Source organism: Hetaerina americana, unplaced genomic scaffold (genome assembly GCF_022747635.1).
Source record: "Hetaerina americana unplaced genomic scaffold, ioHetAmer1.1.p SCAF_9, whole genome shotgun sequence".
Classification (NCBI taxonomy): Eukaryota; Metazoa; Arthropoda; class Insecta; order Odonata; family Calopterygidae; genus Hetaerina; species Hetaerina americana.
In genome coordinates, this window is record NW_027287538.1 from 74,520,982 (window position 1) to 74,538,489 (window position 17,508).

Genomic DNA, 17,508 nt, shown 5'->3' on the forward strand with positions numbered 1-17,508 from the left:
CGACTCCATTGTATCGGTGAATTAATCACGCATACAGCGGGCGTGTGTGTTTAGAGATGGGGGCGGGAGTGTTAGAGGGACAGACCGGGTGTATTCGGAACATTTTCGCCTGTGAGAAGTGATGCCGCGCCCTTGGTGATGGCATTCGAATGCGGGTGCCGGGTGCGAGGGGAGGGCGAGAGGGGGGAGTGCCGGAAAACGGTGAGGGCGGGCCAGAGGGCGACGGGAATACCGAGGGCTCGGGAGGGGGTCGAGGAGGGCAGCTGCAAGACCGCGATGGCATGGGAATGCACTGGCCTTGGGAGGGAAGAGACTCACTCGGGGCGAAGTGAATCAAGGAGGAGACCCAAGAGGAGACGCGTAGGTAGGAAGCTGAAGTGGACGGGAGTGGCTGGGAACGGGGATGGGTGAATGGGGGGGGGGGGAGAGAGGGCCTTGCTCCGGGCCGGTGGTGGATGAGGACGCTCTCGGAGGAACAGGCAGGAAGGGGGTCGGTCCACAAAGGCCTTCCGAAACGAGCCGAACCCTCCTGTGATGACGGGGGAGGGCTCTCAAAAGGTTTGAGATCATTCGTCGCCATCCAACCTGTCTCCGCGGAAGACAGGGAGGCCCGGCGGTAAACCAAGAGCGAATATTTTTGTGATATGGACAACGCTTCGGAGACGCTCTGCAATGGCTGCCGATAGTTTGTTTGGCACGGTACCTTGTGATCTTAAGGAGATCTTACGTGAAAATATCAGCGAAATTCGCAGGGTAGATAGCAGGTAGACCATTTAGCTTTATTGTATGAATATTATCCTCGTTATAATTTGTATCAATAGAATGCTATTCTCTGACCTCCTAATCTTTACATCTCATATGGTCCATCCTTTCCGGAAGTGAAGTGGGCTCGATAGTAACAGTGCTGGTCTTCGTTTCCGACACAAAGGGAATTGGAGGAGGGAATGGAGACGCACCACCACCTGAAGAAAAAATGAAATAAAAATTAGTATTTGAAAATAACATATTAGAGAGTGAGAGAGAGGATAAGATGACATAAGTAGGAAAGGGATATAAGAAATTCGGATAAAATAAAATATTGCTGCTATGTGGTAACTAGGATTATGATGGTAGAAAAAATAATTGATGGAATATCACAATCAATAAGAGAAGTCCACCGGAAATATCCACAGGCATTGTGACCCTAAAATAAAAGGTGGGCTCTTCATTAACAGATGTTCAATTTTTTAAAAGGGTAAAACAATACATATGCATAAGAACAATCGAATCGAGAAAAATTCAATGCAGAAATAGACTGGAGAGTCGTTTCGCAAAGAAGGCATTACTTTTCGGGCTATTCTCAGTCTACTGTCGAGGAGAAAAAAACCACTCGACCACAAAATTTGGGATTTCATAAATAACCATCACTCTAATCCTGAGTCATGTCTCACAAAACAGAGTCCCTCGCCCAATTACACCACAAGTACCAACCCAAATGCGCTTGTGAAGAAAATCTTGATAAAAATATTAGGGACGTTAAACAAAAATGAGACTTGAGAATAAGGCGTAAGAATGCATTGTAAGAGGGTATTTCGGAAACGGGCAGAAATCACGTGAGATTGACATGACAACAATGGTCGCGGTCTTGTAATCCGCATGGGCGAAATTGGGGCGGCGAAAAGAGGCCGGAGGGGGGGGGGGGGAGTGTCATGCGAGGGCCATCTCGGCGGGTGCGAGGGTGGAAGAGTTTCGCCGGCGACAGCGAGTTGCGGAGGCGGAAAATTGAGGCGTCGAGGCGAGGACTCGAAGCAGGGCTGGGCTGACACGCCGGGGATGACGAAGGTTCCATTGACGTTCAGATTTCTTGACTGTTCGCTTCGTCGCTGACGCGTGACTTGGCCCGAGCAAAATACGAAATCATCAACATCGACCTACATCCGTGTGACGCACAGCGTACGGCAGGGGGTTTCGAGACGCCAGGCGTGAAAATGTGGAAGGCGAATTCTGCAAAAGGAAGATTGGCACTTATCGATTTTTGTTTTGGTAATAGTGGAATAGCAATGGTACTTTGTAACAGCCCCATCATTACATTGGCAAACTTAACTAAGAGAAATATCCTCAATCAGTGATAAATTCAATAATTCGTTCTCCCCTCGCACGATACATAGTTATATTAGCCACAAGATCAAACGTAACCACTGTTGCATATTAAAATTAAAAAAATTTAAATATTTACTTAAACACACCCTTCTGCACTACTTAGTGAGATATTTATGTCTACAAGTGTTCTAACGTTTATGTACGTGTGCATATAAGAGGGCAGTCCAGAAAGTAACCACCGTTATGCTATAAAAATACGCTGGATTTGATACCGTGATTTTATCATTTTCAACTCAAAACGACATATCCCTAATATTCTATAAATATTTGCCAAAAATATTCAAAAGTTTGCCATATCACTGTCCTGGTTTTCAAATTCCTTCAGCATAAAACTCTGTCGCCTAAGATCGTAGCCAACCGATGACAGAATCTTGAAGTTCCTCGTCGAGACGAGCACAAAACATGTACTGTAGCCTAACTTTTCAGTCGTCTTTCCATGTAACAGAGTCGTAGAAATCTGTGGAAAACTTTCTTAAGATTTCAGATATCGCAAAACGTCAAGTTTCACGAACGGTATTCGTCAATTTTAAGCTGCAGTTCGTTGTTCACCACTGACGGACGGCCACTTGTGTCGCCATCGTGGACATTGGTGTTAACTCTTCAAGGTACGACAACACTGACGCAACGATTCTTTATCACTCCCAACTATTGGCCCATTCAGAGCATACATTTCCTGATGAGTGTTGGCAGCTTTGAAGTTTTTAATCCGTAAAAAACCTTATCACTGTATCACATTTGGCGGGAATTTCAATTGTACTATTCATTTTACTCGCTATTGTAAACAAACAACGAGCGGCACGCCCTTCCAACCACTGCAGCTCAAGGCGTACTGACCTATACTATGTGCGTCAATGTAGCGACCATTCGCCTCCATCTATTGATTCCCACGCTACACGAAAACGGAGGCTACTCTCTGGACAGCCCTCGTTTCTATGCATAAGTGCATATTAAAACATTAAAGGCTTCTATTCCACTTGCTGTTTTCCTCCCTCCATTCCATCCAACAGGCGTATCCTTTCCTTCCCATACGACGTTTGAACATACTTAAGAGAATTGATGCAACATTTCAATTAACACTTGAATAGAACATTTTATAAATTGGAACAATTAGGACAAATTTAACGAACTTATTCCCGAATTGACTCAAAGGAATTACCGAAGTTCGAAAAGATTTGAAAACAGATAAGCAACTAATAATGGTATTTTCTTTAATTGACTGGTAGCAGTGGTATTCGCAATTTTCCAAGGAGTGTGAGGGCTGTGCAGAATGGGCACCACTGAGCATAATTTCTGAGGAAAATTTCTTTGGGGATGCCGTTGATGACCCTCGTCGAAGCCTCTTGAACGGCCTTTATCGAGTCAAAACGTCGTCCCTTGAGCTGTCTTTTCATCAGGGGGAAGAAGAAGTCCCGTGGTGCCACATCGGGAGAATATGGTTGGTGCGGCAACGTGGCAACGCCGTATTTGCCCAGGAGCTGTTGACGACGAGCGCGCCATGGCAGAATTTTCGGCACCATCTTGGCGCACACCTTGCGCATGGCCAAATACTGTGAAATAATGCGTTGGACGTTGGATGCAGACAGACCCAACTGGTCTGCAATTTCTTCACTGGTTAAGCGTCGGTCTGTGTTCAGCAGTGTCCTCACTCTGTCCACATTCGTGTCGGTTCTTGCCGTCGACGGCCGTCCGGAGCGATGGTCGTCTTCAACGAGCTCCCTACCCTCTTTAAACAACTTGTGCCTCTCAAATACTGTGGAACGGCTTAAGGCAGTGTCCCCATAAGCCTGCTTGATCATATCGAGGGTCTCAGTTCCCGTCTTCCCGAGTTTCGCACAAAACTTCACGGAATTACGTTGCTCTGAATTCAGATTCATTTTGTTTTTCGACGCGGACAAAAAACTTGCTTCACTAAAAACGGTGTCCTCACTCAACGACAGCCCGCAGGCAACTGAGGTTGGTATTGGTCTGTTGCTAAGAGCCCCCTTCACCTTACCCTGCCAGGCAGACCCCCCTCCGCTCCGTTCGCGCCAGAGAATATCCGTCCTACCACTTTTGGGTGCAACCCTGTATATGTTTCGGCTAGGGTTGTTCCCCTGTTGTTTACACGTGAGCATTTGGTGTTCAGAGAGGGGCGTGTGAGCTCGACGAATGGACCTCAACCCGAAACAGCGGCCTGGCATGACGGAAAGAGTCACCCAGGGATCAGTTCCTGCACCCTACTATATAGGACGTTAACTCGACCAACCCTAAGGACTAATTATTCTCTCTAACGTACTTGTCCCTTAACCTCAGTCTCAATTTCTCTTCGCAGAGAAATTGAGACTGAGTTTTCGTCTTCGTCATTTTGCGATTAACACGATTCCGCTCCTTTTATGAGGATTCCCGCTATCTCCTCACGAATGTGATTCCGTTCACGGAATATTCTATGAATAAGTGTTGTTTAAAACATGCACGCCACCCATAGATACAGTCTATCATTGAGAGGTACCCGTCATTAGTCTCTAACCCGAATGCAAAATGGCACATCACATAACAGGAGAAGGTACGAAGTAAGGCGGCAGGGTATGAACGTATCGGGAAAGCGCTTAGGACGACTGATATTGTGGCACCCATGGAAAAAATATTGGGCTGGGGACCGTTGAAAATGAGTAGAAAAACAATCAGAATTTGTTCAAATCCTCCACATATTTAAAGGTGGATACAAAGGAGGAACTAAAGAAGGACATTTGAAAATAAAAGGTAAAATATCTGAAAAAAATAAAAAAATATACAAAACAATATAAAAAATTCATTTTTCAACAGAAAAATCATTGATTGAAACAGTTTACATGCAGAAAGAGATAATTTAAGAACTCTGTAAGCATTACAGAATTTCTAGAAAAGGTGCAAAAAATGCCAAAACGAATTACAGGTATAAATGTTATTGTAGCCATGAAAATATTTCGAGTATACATATGCTTCTTCCAATAAAACGGCCAACTTTTCGAAATTTACGTTAACAATGTAATTCAATATAGATTATAGGGAATAGATTTAAATACACCCTAACATCCGTTAAAATGTAATTTGTAAATTTGGTAAGCGCAATTTCATTTTTCAATCTTTCCTTCTCTCTTTCGTCTACATTCCGGCGCATTATTCCGTTCCGAATTCAAAGCAAAGAGCAAGTCAAAAATGGTATCCTCAGATCATAATATATGTATCCGCTATATTGTCAACTGAAAGTAGGTAAGTCATTATTAAATGCGGAGGATTACCAAGACAATAACTCGGCGAGGCTAACTTGACCGATGATTTCCTTAGCTATTTAAATACGAGAGTCCTTTCCAAAGGACGGGCCTTTTTTCTTACCTTCAATTATCGGTGGATCAGAACAATTGAACCAAAGCAGTGCCACCTATTGATTGCTTCCGAAGCCACTGAAGTCATTGTTTTGATTCAATAGCCATTTATCTGTCGGCGACAATGCAGATGGCAATGGTTGCGTCAAAAGTTGCTTCCGCCAGTTACGAAATACGTGCTGTAATTCGATTTTTGTATTCAGAAGGATCATCGGTTGCCCAGGTTCGTCGAATATTGTGCCTAGTTTATGGTTGCACAGATGCGCACGAGAGAGAGGGTGTGGTAGATCCAGTTTCCAGGCCGATGGAAATCTGTTCAACGAGCGGACCGAGAACTGCCATCTGATTGAAGATTGACGGTTAGTGCTCTGGACGATAAATTTCCTCTTTTTGGATGCACCTCTGCCCACACGACAGTAACAGACAAGCCTGGATATCACAAAATGTGTGCAAGTTGAGTGCCGAATATATTTACCGACCGATACAAAAAGAGCGAGGAATGCTGAGTGGACGAGTGTTTTTGGACGGCTATCAGCAAGACTTAGTTCGCACCAAGCGACAATGTCCTCTTCTCGTACTCGAAGGAGTGGCTTAATGGACAACTGTTAGAAGGCGGTGATGACCTCAAGACCACCGTTGTCAACTGGTTCAATTCCCAGGCGGCAAACTTCCAATACTTAGAGATTAAAGAAACAGGTGCCACGTTACGAAAAGTGCTTAGAAGTTAACGGCGATTATGTGGAAAAGTGATGTAGGTTTGTAGAAAACTAAACACGTCAAAAAAACTTATTCAAACAGGTATACTTTTTATGACAAAACGCCCTTACTATTCCAATATGCCTCGTAGATTAAAGCAAAATTGTCCTTTCTTTGTTTACCATCTGACATGTAATACTGCTTTTGTTTATGAAGCAACCCAAAGGTGTTTTAGAAATTGTAAATTGCTTTTTAATGCAGAGAATTTCGATGTGCTGAGAGGAGTATACAAATCCGAATGGTCCATTTCTTGAAAAATCTAATCCGAGTAATGGCGACGTTCATAGGATAAACTTACGAAAGTAAAAATGAGTATTCTTCCTTTATATAACTGAAACAAATTTATTCTTAAATATGCACGTTTAAGGATTCTTTTCAACTGTGAAATTATTGTAAATCTTGTTATAATAATGGCAAGAATTTAATTTTCATTCAGGTTTACTTAATCCTTGAGATCTTACTTAAAATAATCCTCTCTTCCGAGGGATTTGCGTTAATCTGTAGATCCATGGGTGATGTATGTTACACATCGGAGCCACGTTTGGTTGAATGACAGTTTTAATTAATTTAATAAGGAGAGTGAGTTAATGTTATTTCCTTTATTCTGCCGAAACAATTCCCTTTGTTCAGAAATATGATAAAACTACACAATTTCCGCCAAACAATTTTCAAAAGGTCAAATTGCACTATTAAATAAATAAATTATTCGTTTTGAAATGTCAGAATAAATTAGGAAAAAGCGGCATAATATCCAGTCTTATTTTCAGCCAGTGGAATCAAAATCGCAAACACCTTTCGGTGCCATAGTGCAGCCGCAGAATGTCTTTCGCAATTTTTTTGTACTCCATATCGTGGATTACTCTTCCAAACTCGATTCAGCAATACTTTTCCAGGCCTAAATTTTGCCGCTATCAAACGGAAGGGAGTAGCTATTTTCCCCCAAAGCCCGATATATTACCGTATTTTACAATAATCCATGGGGAAGACACTCGGCGTTTATGGAGGACAATAAAGATGTAACTCTCGCCGTGCTGAACAACAGAAATTTTATTTTCTAAATAAATGCTTGCAGTGTTGTAGTTCAACCCCAGCACCCAAATGTTTTGACAAGTCTATCGCGGATTGGAGAGCGCCCTCCATCCCCGCCGACCCGTTTCGAAACTATGAGGCCAAAAATAAACCCGACCATTCATTTCGTCCGTTCGATGGAATGGGAATTCGTCCCTCGCGCTCTTATCAAATGAATTTTAATTCCCTGAGAATTTGAAGCATTCTGGCGTACGGCCTAAAAAGAAAAATGCCGCACTGGATCGTAAAAGTTAATGTCGGTAAAAACTGCATCACCCAGCCGAACGAGAGAAGGTAAAAATAAACCTGTTCCACTGTAATACATGTATATGTCCAGCGCTTCTCTTCTTCCACCTTCTCCAGCTACTTATGAAACGGAATAGATGACTACCACGACTAGGACAGTCCTTTTAAAACATTAACCATTAATCAGACAGCATTTAAAACAAATGATATTATGAACAATTGACCCATTATTTATCAAGCCATAAAATAAATTCTATAACCCTGAGGATGATTAGTTATTGATAAAGGCAGTAGATGACGACATTCAAAGATGAGGCTTCAGTTTTCTGTAAAAAATAAGAAGAAATACATTTCCGCTACACATAATGAAATATTCTGACATAGTGGACAGAATCTTAAATAAAACAGTTTCACGTGTTCATCGCCATCCAAAGCTTTCTTGCTATTTTCGTCTTCGTTTTATATTTTCCCGCCCTTATATAATTCCAATGCTATTCCCGTATGTGTCTCGCTGCGTACCTCATTTTTCAACTACCGTTTGCTAGCAGTAAATGTTTATTACATTTTTAAACAGTTTTTTACACTACCATCGACATTTGATCCTCCCCATAATTGAATCTACCCTATAATATTCACATTGAAACCCATTTAATACTATTTCTTATATACGATGGACACCCTTTTTGTTGCAACTCTTAGTATTTTGAAAATTATTTTTAGTGTATTTACTATTTTATTTCGTAATTGAATCACAATTAATTCATCAGCAAGCGAATAATTTATTTTAAACTGATAACATTTGATCCTTTCATTATTCCGGAATTCATTATACACAGTACAATCGAACAGCACATTCGTTAGGACAGTATTTGAAGTACAACCTTAAAAAATGACGACGCTTGAGAAAATACAATGAAAAGACAAATTGGTTTAAGATATGAGAAGATATCATCGTTGAACTCAGAAAAACTACTGGAAATTCCTCGGAGGTAACCTTTTTCGTAACTCGTCGGTTTTTGCACAATTGCGAGAAGTTCCACAGTGACAAAATAATTCGACTAAATCCCGAATTCCAGGATTTACGGCATAGGGAGTGAATTATACAGCGTTGGATATCGTCTCGGGAGCACCGCTGTCCATCGCACCTGGCCCGCAACTGAGGGATCCAAAACCGGGTCAATTTGAATGTTTTTTGTCCTGTGGAATTCGTGGCATACATGCCATTGCTGATCTGAAGTAAAATTAATATCCTTTTTCTTGTCAAAACGATATTATTTTTAGCCTCTGATCAATTATTTGAACTCTATATACCTGTAATATGGAAGTCAGTAGGGGAAAATCAAAAGATACGGACTTTTGCTGGGAAAAAAATGAGCGAAATAGGAATAAAATTGCTTAGTATCGCTTAAATTGTAGTTTAATACTTTCTTGTCAAAGAAACTCACGCCTCTTCACTTCTTTCAACACTTCATCATCTACCAAACCACGTCCATAATGAGTATAAATATTCCATGTTGGGTAGAATACTGTTTTCTAATGATGGAATTACATGTAGCTGAATTTAAATAACTTCAACGTTTACGAGCAGATACATATGTCATAACTATGATTATCCAACTATTATTATATGTAATCCTCAAAAGTTTATAATAACACTTAACTTATCTAATTTAGTGCTTCCAACGGCAATTTATATAATTCAGAATTACATTCATAGGCATCCCTTCACGAGACACATCATGTTGGGACTACTCACATAATACAACAAAAATGTCGAACCAAAATACGAAGTATAAATGTTATAATGTTATAAGTTGAGTGAAGATAGTTCAGAACAATGAATCGACGACTCATATCGAAAATTTGATTTCGCCAAAGTTAGGAACGTATTCCATCGGCCTTGATTTTCATTCCCTCAGGCAACGAATTATTAATGTTTTATCGCACAGAAAAAGAAATCACTTCACCACGCATATTTAGTTTTTGCCTGGAATTTGTTCCATCTTAGAATAAAAGGAGACATATGACTCGAAGGACATGGAATGTTGTCACTGCGAATTTAATAAAAGGTTACCTTCAATATATTTCGTTTCAGTCAGTTGCAATCGTTTTATGAGCATACGGGATTCTATTGAAGTCTCCTGAGGAGCGTTGCTGCCTGGTTACAGTCAACATTACGGAGGGCCGAGCGTGGATCTAAGCGGATGATTGCCCCCACCGCTCGCTCAACCCTGGGGGGGGGGGGGGTTAGCGGTGGGGGCAATCATCATATTGATTGCAAAAGCTATCTACATAAATAGAGTCCGGACAAGCACGCGTTTCCTCGAATGAGATTTCCTCGCCGGGTCAGCGAAACCTTCCCCAGACTTCTCCGAAGCATTATACTCAACCACAATATCATAAACAGTTGACCTGGGATACCAGAAGAATTGAACTATTTCGAAATACAACGCCCAGCGCGATAGTAGCGGCTCTTCGATTGTACTCTGTGCTTGTATGCAACATCTCGGCCATTTCGAGACGATGACTGTTTACTCAATGCCTATAGCTTTCAAGACCGCAAACCGTGACCTCCAGTGGAACTACGATATGGTGGGATATTCAAATTGAAACTTGTCCGGAGATAATCGCCGCACCCTGTATGTTGAATCATATCAGACCGCTACCATGGGAAACAAAATTCAAGACAAATCAAACAATAAGTAATCTAATGACTTATGGCCTAAAACCCCTGGCAATACACCCTCGTGACGGCTTGTAGCAGAATATTCACCTGATGTAATTCCATTGGTTATTTCACTGGTTTTCCAATTACATTATTATTTATGATAAATAGTTGGTTTAATGAAAGCCAAAGAAATTTCGGTCTACTTCCTGCTTTCCGAGACTGACCGCAGGGCCCGGAATCAAGCCCGCCTCTCGCCTTGGGACACGCTCAGTATTACACGTTTCGGGTGTCGGATCTCCCCCGGGGGAACTGCACTCGACTCGGGAAAGCGACTGACCCTGACCGACGAAGCGAGGTCTAGGCAGGCTTAACAAGGCCCACTGTTTCAATATTTGGAATTAATTCAAAAATGTATAACAAAAATAGATACCTAAATATGTACAAAGTTTAAAAAAAATTCTTTACAGGGTCAATACAACAAGTATCGAGACTTGTTCAAAAAATGAAAATTTATCGCAGTTATCATTAAAATTACTCAATAATCCTCATTACCATTCCTCCTGCATCGATACACTTAGTTCGGCGCGTCTGCGACTCGCCGAAAGCCCGCTGGAAGTCGGTTTCTGGAATACTGTTGAGAGCCTTTGTCGTCGCCGCTTGAACCACCTCAATGTCGAGTTGGTTCCGATGTCCTTTGAGCTCCCTTTTCATTCGCGGAAAGAAGAAAATGTTAGGTGGAGATAGGTGGAGAAAATATCCATCTTCCTGGACGCAGCCCAAAATTTCTTGCAATATTTCCACCCGCGACAGTTTTTGTTCCTCACTCAAGACCTTCGGCACCAGCTTCGCGCACACTTTCCTCATCGCAAGATCCTCTGTTACAATGGAGTGGACGGTTCCGACTGAAAAGCTGGTCTCCTCACTGATAAGGGCGATGGTTAAACGCCTGTGTCAGGGTCCAAAATATTTTTCACCTTGGCCACCTGAGTGAGCATCGGTACGAGTGGTCCACGGGCGTCCGACGCGGTACTCCCGCCTTCCTTAAACATTTTGTGCCACTCAAAAACTCTTCTGCGGCTTAAGGCATCATCCCCATAAGCCTTCTTAATGAGTTCAAGGGTCTCCGACACGGATTTCCCGAGTTTAACGCAAAACGTCACAGCGTAGCGTTGCTCGACGGTGCGCTCTATGCTGGCGCGACGACACCACAAACAATCACACGTCTCAAAAATCGACCTCCTGTCTCAACACATGCCCGGAGGTGATTGAATTAAAGTACGCCTGAGTGGTGGGGGACTCCTCTACCGAGCCGACCGGTCGGACCCCCATCCACGGCTCCGTTGAGGCGACAGCAAACCCATCACCATACTTATTGTACGGATCCTGTGGTTAAATAATGGCGTCGTCAGTAGATAAACGTGCCTGATTTACTCCATAATTTATACCTTGAATATTAAAAAGTATTTCGGAGTGCATCTCACACAAAGTACTCGCTCCTTTCTCTCGTATTCAACTATGTACATTCGTGAGGATATACTGTCTTCTGATTTGAGATATCGCGCTGACGTAATTGTGTCTCACGAAGAGTATAGTATAAGCATGTGTTTGAAACCGTAGCAGTCAAAGTTTGCCCACCATAACTGCCTCGCATTAAAACGACAAATAATTCATAATCACAATTACAAAAACAAACAAAAAAAATTATTATTCCTTTAAAAATGTATATTGTAATAAATTGGAACCTTTATCGCATATTAATTTAACACATTATTTAATTGGCTGCTGACAGTTAGTAAGAAAAAAATCAGTTGAAAAATTATTAAAGGTCACTTGAATAAAATATTGAGCGGTTAGCTAAATAATAACAAACTGTTTAAATTTGAATTTTTTCTATGAAACTATAAGGATAACATAAGCGTACCCCAGAGAGAAAACAATCAGTATGTCTTTGGATAATCCCCTGCGCTATAGGTTATGCCTTTATTTTTGTCCTCACTTCGGTAGAGTTACGGCATGGGCAGGGTCGTTGGTTCGCCGCTAATTCAGAGGCCCGAGTAAGCGGGGGGGGGGTCCTTCTGTTGGCCAATGGTTAAAAATCCGAAGCGAATTCAATTCTCACTTTGAGCAGAAATGAGAGTCCCACGGCTCATCGTGCACGAGCCAACGAACTCTCTCGAATTCCGGCAAATAGTGCTCGCTTTATCCGCATTAGCTTCGGCGTTTGTTGCATTTCTCACACACACACGCAAACAAAATAAAAACCTTCTCCTTCTGCATGAATATGATACTCCCGGAGTTGCGATTCCTTTTCGTAACTACTGCTTTCACGCCTGATTACACCCCGATCCCCTCAGACGTCTCGGGGAGCCTTTGATTAGGGACCCGACCGTGGGAGAGGGGCGTGGGGGAAAGCGGGGGAGCGGAAAAAACTCAAACCCTTCCGCGGTGCAAGGAACCGGGCGTAACAATCTCTGTATTCAAAATCCGCATCCTACTTCCCCCCCCCCCATCTGCCCCACTCGGTACTTGTGCCCCCCCCTTCCTCCTGCCCAACCGCCGCCGTTGAAACCTCGGGGCCAAACAGACCTCGCCAGCGGAAGGAAGGAAGGGGCCTCCGCCAAAGACGCCCCCCGCTCTCTTCGACCCCCTCGCCTGGTCGGGCCAGAGGGCAGCAGCCACCGCCGGCTGAGGTTGGGATCACCCCCCCTTTCCCCCCCGGAGAAGGGAAGAGAGTACGTGTAACCTGCCTGAACGTCTCCATGCAATCTCCCAGCCTCCTCTTTATAAAGCTGACCCCTCCCCTCCAAAGGATGAATTGGATGCCCTCTCTATTCGAGGTCACGGGCCCATGTGATCCTCATTTGACACACCTCGTGGACGCAAAAGGAGTGGAGCAGTGGGCACACACACACACACATCTGACCCCGTCCTTCTCTCCTTTCCCAGAATGCTTCCCGGCCGCCTTCCTCTCTCTCTTTCTCCTGCTTCCTTCTTTGCGTGGCTCTTTTTATACCGCATCCCTTGTCGGCCCCTGCCCCTCGCCCTCTACGACCCGGGCCCTCCTAGTGTCTCCGTCTCATCGACCTCTTCTCCTTCTTCTTTATTTACCTTCCATCCTTTTCCTCGGCACTCTCTTTACCCGCCCCTCAATATCCGATCCCTTTCCGATTCCACTTCTCTTCAGTTTCGCCGGGTCTCCCCCCTCCCCCGACTTCATCTCCGCTCGGTCCCGCCCTTTTCGCTCCTCCACCCCCATGCTCTCTCTTCCTTCGTTCGACGTCGCAATCCCTTTCCTCGTCTCCGTCTCCTTTTGCCCCTGGGCACATGTGTCACCGGTAACGGGGATCCCGCGACCGCCCTTCCCCTCGGAGGAATTCACTGGGCTAGAGATGGACGCGAAAGGGTTGGCCGCCGTGCATTGCCACGAACGACCCCAGGAAATTTATAATTTGCCATTTCCGCTATATTTCGCCCCGGGGATCCAGTCTGTCCTGGGACTATTCTCGTCGTATTTCGGGGAATGTAACAAGTCGTTAAAATATTCTCCTTAAACCTTCCTTGCTGCCCTCAACAATTTCTTTCTCCCTCCCAATCCTTTTCGGATTCCACCAAAATCAGACGCCTTTTTCATTCTCCCTTACACATGTCCTCACCATCACCTCTCATTCCTCCTCCAGCATGAATGCAGCAACTCATTCATTCTAAAACCCCTTGATTCAACTCCAAACTCTCCGGTTCTATACCTCCATCTCCAGCAAATCCAACGTTACTACGGGGGTCGTTCAATAAGTTCCGAGGTAAAAACAGTAAAACAAAATATATTGTATCCATTACTAAAAAGGAAAGAAAGACTCGTACTTTTCCACAGATTTTATTATACGGTACAACGCGTTTCACCGACTTGCGGCATCATCAGGTACAAATTTGCAAAACAGACAGAGCAAGCATATATACCCTCAGGACAGAGTGGGGGCGGGGAGGGTTGGAAGGACTTGAGGGGGGTGGGGGCTCGCAGGTGCGTTGATGGATTGTTTTGACCATTTCCAGGCTAATTCCTCGGAGAGGAGTGGGGAGGGGTATGGGAACAATTGCTCGTTACAAAGTGTCGTGTTGGGGTTTACCAAGTGCCTTCTTATCTCTAATTGCTCGAGAGCGTCCATTTTTAATCCTTTTGGGAGTGTGTGTAATATCTCTGGGACAAAGTCACTGCTGTGGTTGAATTCTAGTAAATGCTTGGCGAAGAGAGAGTTGTTATTCTGATTTTTGTGACACCTTGCGTGTTCCTTGACTCGTAACTTGATATTCCTGCCGGTCTGACCGACATAAACGCTGTTGCAATCCTCGCATTTCAGTTTATAAATGCCTGATTTGAGAAGGCTATCCTGGGTGTCTTTTCCATTGGCTAGAAGTTTGGAGAGGGTTATGGGTGGGTAGAAGGCTGCTTTGAGTGAGGTGGGTAGGCAGTTGGAAATCCTATATGAAAGATCTCCCAGAAACGGGATCGAGCACCACTTAAAATCTTTAGATACTGCGGGCTGTGATACGAAAATGCTTTTTATGGCCATTGCTTTTTGTTTTTTCCGTAGTAATGTGTCAACTAGTTTGGAGTTGAAACCATTGTTGGTAGCTATATTAGTGATATTCACGAGTTCAATTTTGAAGTTTTTGGGGGAAAGGGGGATGTGTAGGAGGCGGTGGATCATGGAGTGGAGGGCTGCGTGTTTGTGAGAAAAGTGGTGTGCGGAATCATTAGAAATTATATGGTCTGTATATGTGGGTTTCCTATAAATTGCAAATTCGTGTCTATTATCCCTAATTGTGATTGTCAAGTCGAGGAAGTTGATGGTGCCGTTGACGTCTTTTTCCATGGACGTCTTTTTCCGGAACCAACCGACAGTTAGACTCCTTCCTTAATTTCCTAAACACTCTTCATCGGAATATCTCCTTCTCCTTGGAAAAAGACGTCATCGCCTTGTCGGCCGATTGAACCGTCTTCGCCTTCTTCGGAGCCGGATCGCCTTTAGAAACCCACTGTTTCGGCTGTTCCTTTATTTCTTGAGTGTAGCAGTGCATTTTTGCTTCGTCTACAGTCCCGAAACTCGCCGGGACTTTGACAAAAAAGCACCGAATCAGCCTCTCAACTGACCTCACGATTGCATTTATTCTCCACCGAGGGCAAATGCGGCAAAATTCTCGTCGAGATTTTTTCACACCCAACGTTTCGTACAAAATTGAAAACATTGTGCCTTGTGATATGACTGTGGCATCAACCATTTTGCGCACTTTGATTTGTCGATGACTCATAATCACATCGTAGATTTTGACAATCACTTCGGAAGAAGTCACTTTCACTGGATATCCCGAACGATTTTCATAATTTATGCGGCCACGTATAAACTCATTTACCAAATTGTAAAAAGTTGCACACATTGAAGCTGATATGCTATATAAATCCTAAAGAAATGTTTAATCACGAATTTCATTCTTTTCCAATTTCCCAACCAAGCAAAATTTTTTTGCTTCAATCTGCTATTAAAATAAAACCACGTGATGAAAATAGAGGAAACTAAAGTCTAACAGCAATTCAACTACAGATGAGTCTTACTAATAGCAAGCCTTTTGCGATACCTTAAACCTCACATTGACTCTGCGGCGAGCGTTTGGGATCGTTTTCAAAAAACATTAATTACAGAATTGAATAGGGTACAGAGATAGGTTCATGTAAAACTCGTACCTAAGGACACAGAGCGTCGTCACACATTTGATACGGAATCTGGGGTTAAGGGAACCTTTAAATATGCGAACTCGACGGGCTAGATTAAATTTCGCGTATGATTTTGAATCCGAGGTTGGAAATACAAGTAGGGCCCCTAATTACATTGGCAGGGACGACAATTCTACAAAATTAAAGTGACTGTCAAACTGATAGATTCAAGTATTCGTTTTTCCCGCGTACTATTCGCGACGAAGATAAATGGTGGTTTTTCTGGGTGGGTTTTCTTCCACCTAGGGCTTGGATGTTTGTAATCGTCTCCATTGTTATTCTTAGTTAATAGTCCGATGTAAAGGCCAGAGAGCTGTTTTCGGACTAATGGCTAAATAAATAAATAAATGGGGAAATAAAAGAAAATAATAGATACGCTCTGCCGAAAATAGGGGTGTACACGATTATATTCCCATAAAACACTCTCCAAGTACGGCGTCCTAACACTCCGCCCCGCCGTGCGCCCTTGCCCAAGGAGGGGTGTAGTCGAATGTATGGAAAGAGTGATGTATTTGTGAATTTTCCTTCCGGAATGTGTAGAGTACTCACCGGTGATAAGTTTAAAAAGTGCTTGTGTACCTGTTCTCTTTTAACGTATTTTCTTGTTCTTTTTGTGTGGGCATAGGAATAACTGCTAACCATGTAATACTCGTGATTTATGTAGGCATGTTACGAGGAATATCCGGAAAGTAGTACCCGTTCGTGAAATAAAGACACAAAAGTAAATATTAACAAACATAAAAAATTTTATTTGAAAGAGGATACTTTAAACTACTTCTCAACATAATCTCCAAGCAAATTAAGGCATTTGTCATAACGTGTGACAAGTTTCTGTATTCCTGCTGCATAGTCCTTCGCCGCCAGCTCATTGAGATACGCGAGGGACCCATCTTGCACAAATTTTTGCATAATGCAGATGGTGTTTAACAATTTCATGAACAATTGTTCGAGAAACATTGGGAAAATGCTCACAGATGTCATCAATTGTGACGCGCCGATCGTTCCTCACGAATTCGTCAACTGAGCTCACCAGTTGGTCTGTAATGACAGACGGTCTCTCCGAACGCTCATCGTCGTGTGTGTTCCCCCTCCCCATGTTGAAGTTGCGACACCACCGCCGAACAGACGACTCGTCCATTACATTGTCTCCATATACCTCCTTTAATTGGCGATGAATATCACATGGGCGAACGTTTCTTGCATTGAGGAATTTAATCACTGCCCTCACTTCACAACTGGCGGCGTTCTCAATTTTTTTAAACATTGTAAACAATCACAGAAACAACACAGGCAATGCTAGCGTCACGCAACTTGGCTCAGAGAAGGCAGACAAGCCACTGAAGCTATCTGACCTCGTCCAGCGGCTACTCGCGTCGTCAGCACTTCATGCGGCACGAACGGGTACTACTTTCCGGATGACCCTCGTACATGATTGGGTTCGTTCGCCCCCTTTTCACGCGGTGTTTGGTGCCAGTCAAGGCAAATGATTTTTGTACTCTGAAATTGTTGCATTGAAATGCACATTA